The sequence below is a fragment of the Pseudomyrmex gracilis genome, unplaced genomic scaffold (assembly GCF_002006095.1).
Source record: "Pseudomyrmex gracilis isolate BER0280 unplaced genomic scaffold, ASM200609v1 scaffold_20, whole genome shotgun sequence".
NCBI classification, from domain to species: domain Eukaryota; kingdom Metazoa; phylum Arthropoda; class Insecta; order Hymenoptera; family Formicidae; genus Pseudomyrmex; species Pseudomyrmex gracilis.
The window spans coordinates 757,822-764,547 of NW_018020604.1; the positions used below are offsets into that span (position 1 = coordinate 757,822).

General features: G+C 43.2%; 1 non-coding gene across 1 annotated transcript; it reads right to left on the minus strand.

Annotated features, from left to right (window-relative positions):
• Positions 1-335: 335 nt before the first annotated feature.
• On the minus strand, positions 336-408 carry Trnak-cuu. Its single transcript has one exon. It is a non-coding gene; the product is annotated as a tRNA-Lys (tRNA).
• Positions 409-6,726: the final 6,318 nt, after the last annotated feature.

The following is a 6,726-nucleotide window of genomic DNA, read 5'->3' on the forward strand; positions in this document are numbered from 1 at the left end:
CTTTGAAGTCGCCGATGTCTCGTCTAAAAGCCTAAAAACAGGTGCGTGTTATTTTTAATTATTATTAATTGAAGCACATAAATAATATTCGGCGCGTTTCGAACTGGTCTAAGACACTTTGCGCGTGGGTCGTGCTGTTGTGAAAATATTTGATTTGTAATTTATATAAAATTTGCACGTACGCAGATTGAAATGCAAAGTCCCGGTGCTGTTTTTTTTTTTTCAAACAAATACAAACCAAAAATAAATAAAACAAATGAAATACTATTTGGAAAATTGTGTATTACGTATTTTTAAACGCTCAAAAACTTAATAGATCGAAAGAAAAAGAAATCCGCCCAACGTGGGGCTCGAACCCACGACCCTGAGATTAAGAGTCTCATGCTCTACCGACTGAGCTAGCCGGGCTTCCGTTGAACCTCGGTGCAAACACGAAGGTTTTAACCTCGTTTCGTTCCTCGTGTGAATAAATTGTCTCTCGTTTATCGAAGAAATGGGAATTACAGTTTTTGCAAAAGTTAATTTTGTAACAAAAACCGTAATTCAGATCGCTGCAAATTTAATTATTTATCTTAACGACTGACGAGATGACTGGACGTCCATTCCATGGAGTAGTTATTTAGTTTATTGGCGCTTTGAATTTAGCCTGTATTTGCTCTAATTGATCTCTCAATTATTCTTTAGACTTAATTATNTCTTGGTATCGCAGAACAAACGAAAAGTGCGTAATTATATTGTATTACAGGCTTACTTTTGTAAGAAATACGTACAAAAACTTCATGTTGCATATTAATTTCTCTCCCAAGCGAGTCTTTCTTACGCAAACCGGAAGAAACTGCCGCACCAGTCATGCGTGAAGGCCGATGACAGTTGAGACAGTTCATTATCCGCATTTACATTACGTAAGTAATTAAATGCGAAGGATTGTTATCACTGATAAGAGAGATATGATCAGATATATATCAGAGTAAGGAGAAAATACGAGTAAAAAAATTCATTTCAAGAACGTGACTCGNCAACTTTCGAGAGACGTTAATTAGTCGAGTGGCGCCTTGAGAGTTATCCGGACTATCGAAACTAGTTTTTCTAATGTAAAGCAAATTGTCGTTTCTTGCGGCTGTTATACCGCGCGAGTAACGATTTGTGCGCGGAACGCGGTGGGATCAGTCTCCTAACACTCGTGTGAGAGAGATCATGCTAACAGTTTAAATGTCGCAACCTTTATCATCGCGCGTTTCATTTTGGAATCTGCAACATTTTTGTATATAGAGATCGAGAGACGCGATGAAATAAATACGGCACTTAAATTAGGCCACTTAAATTAAACAAAGAGGGAACAGAGACCAATTTATTATTATTATCGCAGTTTCAGTCGAGATAACACTTGGTTGCGTCCGCTACCAGTTACGTCGAAGATTAATTACGTTCCCATCGTAATTCGTGACGCGTATTCGAAAATTCACAAAGGACGAGCCGATTTTTTTGCACATATTATNGAATACACGGGACGCGTATCTCTATATGCTCGTCGCGTTTTCTTCGACAGATCGTCATCCCAAATAAGCCGAAACCGCTTAATTGGAACAGGAGAAGGGACGTCATTATATTTGTATTTATGCATTATAACCATCCCGAGAGTCTTTCGGCGGGATGATGTTATAATCATCGCCGTGAACGGACGTTTGAACAAGGGCGTGACCGAACGGCAAAAGAATAAGTCACGAGGGGAGGGCAGATGCGAGGGCGCAATGGCGTGGCATCTAATTCATGCAAATGTGATGATCCGAAATTAAGGCCTGTTTGGAAAATATCTCGATTTATAGTTTGATTCATTATTATTATTTACACGTCTCTTTCTCTCTCTCTCTCTCTCTCTCTCTCTCATCTCACAAACACACACACGCACACAACATAAGTTCTCTTTCTCTTAGAGAACCTGTATTATTTGATAAATGTGATTGATACATTAATTTATTATTTGTTTTAACTTCATATTCTAGAAGTGCAAACTTTTTTATATCTTTAAGCATGTAAAACCATTTTTATTTTATATATGTCATTCGTATTAATGCAAATCTCACATTTTTGATATTGATCGGTGGTACAATTAATCATAGAGATAGCGTAATTAATCACAAGTGACGCGCGCGCGCGCTAACGAGGTGCAGAAGCTGTTGTTTTACGTTGTCTCGCGCATGTCTCGGCGCGCGAGGGCACGAACTTTTTATTTATATACGCGAATTGATCAAATCTGTTGGTGATGTTAATTAAATCGCGTTCAGTTTCGCGCGCGCCCGTCTTTTCGTTGTCGGGGATAATTCAACGCGATTCGCTTCTGCGCCAATGGGACTTCGGGATTTTTTATAGTTTAATAATAGAGCGGCGCGCGCGCGCGGACAGAGAGTGTTTGCTTATCGCATCCCTGATTTTTTTCCAGCCGAAGACACCGTCGTGCGCGCGGGTTATATATACGGGCGAGGAAGGGAGTAGAAGATAAAAAGAAGAGCGCGAAATCAGATGCGGCAAGAAAACATCGTTTGGCGAGCGGAGGCGAGGGAGGTGTACGTCTCATCCTCCCCGGACGCGAATAATCGAGGGATAATTCGAGATGCCGGCGGGCACATCTCGTCGCGTATTTCGTATACTCGGGGTAAGTAACGCACAGCGTTTCGTACGCTTCAATTGTATAACTCGAAGCTGTTGGAAAAATAGACTTTAGTAGTCGTCTTTTGACACACCGCGCGCGTACACGTCGAACGAAGTCTCGCGCCGACAGTTTCGAATAAAAACAATTTTGCGAGCGTGTGTATTTGTGTTTATTTGAAGTGAGTGTTCGGAACGTTTGTTGTCTTACAAATTATCGACATTAACGAAACGATCATCTGGTGTATTTTGTTGCCGAATAAGTGCGTGTAATTGAAAATCCCGGTTAAACGAAAAGGACGAGGGCAATTCGGGCGAAATAAAAAACAGTTTGCCGGTTTGGGTTTCTTGTTCGTGCGCGAGTGGTTAAAGAGGAGTTCTCGTAGACACAGGCGCTTACGGATATATCTACAGGCGCGCCGTAAACGCAGGCGTAGGTACACGAAGTGGACGGGACGTAATTCAATGTGCTTCAGGCGCGATTTTTATTTCTATTCGCTCGTAATAAACGATTATCGTAATAACAGTGATTACCTGGTCGGTTCACCTGCGCGACTTTGAAGTCGCGACGCATACCGGGGGGGCCTTACGTGCGCCGGAGAGTACGGAGAGGATCCAACCCTCTTGACTCTGATTATTCCCGCTCGATTTTTGTGATAACGAAACGGAGTCGCTCGCGAGACTCCTNCGTTTTCTTTGCGCGACGTCGTAAACATTTTTTCAGCGCGGTTCCCCGTTCGCTTTACGACCGCGCGTTTCACATTTCTATGAAATATTATACCTATAGCGCGGAAAACTATCTAATTTGATTCCTTCATGTAAAACACGACGTTTTGTGTTGTGCGCGTGAAACACGCAACGTCGCTAATGAGTCGTCCGTTTCGAAACTTCGGGTTTTTTCATTCGTTCGTGTCAAGTGTCGATTGTTTATGGTCACGTCAGATGTAATTACGCCGGCGTGTAATCTTGTATAATCCGACTCCGCGTGTGTGCGTATAAGTTTTCTTCGCGCTAGGTGTGTGTTACCGATTCCGAAATAAAGCCATTAATAGATAAGGTCACGCATCGTCGATCGATCGGATTGCTTTTATGGTTATCGCCCTTTAATTACGGTCGTTATAATGGGAAAAGACTTTCGTGCCTTCGTGCTCGATTTGCTCGCTCGGAAATCGTCCCCTCGCGCTCACGAAGTAAAAGTTAAAGACGTCCCAAATCTCGAATAGTTGCTTCTTCGAGCGTTTTTTGTTTTTTTTTTTTGTTTTTTCGTAGCCTTGTCGCAATGCACTTCGTGGAAGAGAGCGTTCCACACACGAGATACGATTTTATTTCGAGCAAAAAAATAGAAAAAAAACTGTTCTAAGATTACATGTGTAATACAGTGGAGCAAATACAAAATTCGTTTCAAAATCATGTTTCAAAAAAAAAAAAAAAAAACTACTTGAAGAGTCTTCTTATAAATTCATAGATTCAAACTTCGACTACATTCGACGTCTGACAAATGCGTAAGATTCGAGGAACGTGCCACGTCAAGTCGCGCTCGTCAGACGAGCGCCATAAAGTAGCCGAGCCCGAGCCCGTTAATTCCATTTAAATCCGACTGCTGCATATATACGCGTTTCCACGACAGTGTTTACACTGCCGCGTTATAGACCCGGTCTTATTAACTAGAGCCGGAGGTGTCGTAAAGAATCAGGTTGTCGCGCGCCGGTGCGTCTTTGGGAAAGGATTAAAAAAAGGGGGTTGTGTCCCATTATTATCACCGAAGGTTTTTGTGTTCACCGGGAAAAGGTTGGACGCACTGCGCGTCCTCACAAACGCCACACAGGTCGAATCCAAAATCAGATATTGTTCGGTCCTCGACTTATCTCGCGACTCGTGATGGATGAAACCAATCGGTCATGCCGAACGACCGGATAACATTGAAGTCGCTTCTCCAACCGCGGGCGGTACGTGGACTTCCGTGGACTTTCCNAAATAGTATTAAGCTCGTAAAGTTCTCGAGCTTTAAGTCTCGCTGTTAGAAAGTTGCTTTGCATTCATGCCATTGGCACACGTACGAACGCACACAAGAATTTCAAATGTTAATTGGCAAAACGCATCCGATTAATTTTTTCTTCACGTATAGAATTTTGTCAGAAGATTTTTTATTCACACCGCGGAGTTGGTGAAAAACAAATTTCTCGTTTTCTCGATCGATATATATACGAAATTCCGCCGAAATCTTTTGAATCCACCAAAAAATGTCTCGGATAAGATCGCTTTCTTTCGAAGATCTTAAAATCTGGGAAAAATGTCGCTCTCGGACGGAAAGAAATCTNNAAACGCGGTTGAATTCGGCATTCCGGGACGGGTATAGAATTTCCCAGGATAAAAGGAACCAGGGCGGTGGTCGAAGGGACGGAGGGGGTTGGCCATCGTCTCGGAAAAAACAATTCCCTCGCGCCAACCCCTTTCGTTGTGATTAATGTATGCAAAGATAGCACACGTTCGGGGACCCCGAGTATTCGTTTCGGGAAGAGGACGGGCGTGCGCGCGAGGGAGACAAAAACAACAGGGAGCACGAGCGAGAAAGAACGTGGGGATAGAGGAGAAAATAAAATGCTCACACCCGACCAACTCATTATAAATGCCCCTGTGTGTCTATTGTCGAGACGCGCTAGGTGTGCTCGGAAACCTGTAAACTCTTTCGGTTAGAGAGACGGGGGCCCGTAAACCCGTAGGGCGCCCCAGGACGTGCGTCGTCGGGCCCTGATTTTTCGACCCGAACAATAGATGCGGTTCGTCGATAACGCGTTCGTGTACGCCGATTTTTCGAATCGTAAGTCTGATGAGTTTACTGAATTCTGATAGACGAACCATTTCTCTCTCTCTCTTTCTCACGTTTCGGCTTAGAATTGTGGATAGTCGCGCGCATTCGATATATCGAATAATTCAAAGATTGAAAGACTTTTTATGGTACAATTGGCGCAACAACTCGTTCAAAAGAATTACATTGCCAACTGTTTGTTTAATATTAACCTACCTACTTAGTAGGTTAATAGTTCTCTCTTTTTTTTTTCGAAATTCTCAGAGTTCTTTGTAACAAGCCGACGATCATCGTTGAGATCACGTCCCGCCAAGCCAAACACACAATCTCGGTTCAACGGTCCGCGCCGAGATTGATTAATTGAAGGTTACGGGGTTGAGAGAGCGTTAAGTGGTTCACCGAAATCTTTCTCTTGACGTCGGGGAGGTCATCGGCGCGGCAAAAGAAGGAGAAAGCGAGGGGAGAGAGAGAGAGAGAGAGAGAGAGGAACGTTCGGCGTGTATCGTGGAATCAAAGCCGGTCTTTCTCCCGGGTGAAGGACAGAGAAAAAGAAAAAAATAAGAGAGGCGGGGAAGAATGCGACCTCGGCCAGTTACCGCTCTTTNGTGTCAAAACACGACACTAATGCATCATTAAAGGGGAACGCGCCCCCTTGGCGTGTCGTCGTAGCGCCGGCCACGGAAAGACACCTCATAATCGATCGGCTTACGTAGCGCGCGCGCACACACACACACACACGCTCCCTCCGGTCGGATTTAGGACGTTTTTTAACGACTTACAAGTCGTAACTCACAATTTATCGGCCGATTTTGTTAGGAAAGTTGATCGCGCGAGTCTCGTAGTTTTTTTATTTTTTTAAGATACGCTGGTCGATTTTGATTGCGATGCATTTTCGATCGCGCCAAAGAGCTTGTTAAAATAAGCAACGAGAGGAGGTTTCTTTCTGAATCAAAATAGTAAACGAAAAATGGTTAACAATTTGAAGAATCGTGTTTACGATCTGGTAGGTCTTTTGCGTGTATCGAGATGAAAAATGACGGGAGAGCGATGGACATTTGTTTAAATTATCACGACACACACGCTGCTACCAATCTGCGAGAGCCAACAGAGTCATTCTACGACAATGAATCATGGTGTCTAGTTGGTGAACTCGTAGTCATATATCTCCATNTATCAAGTTGATTTAATGAAGTGGTGTCGGTCAGTGATAATTATAGCTACATTTCGCGCGATGTTTCGAATCCCACAATCAATAATATGTTGTCAATCATTGCCAC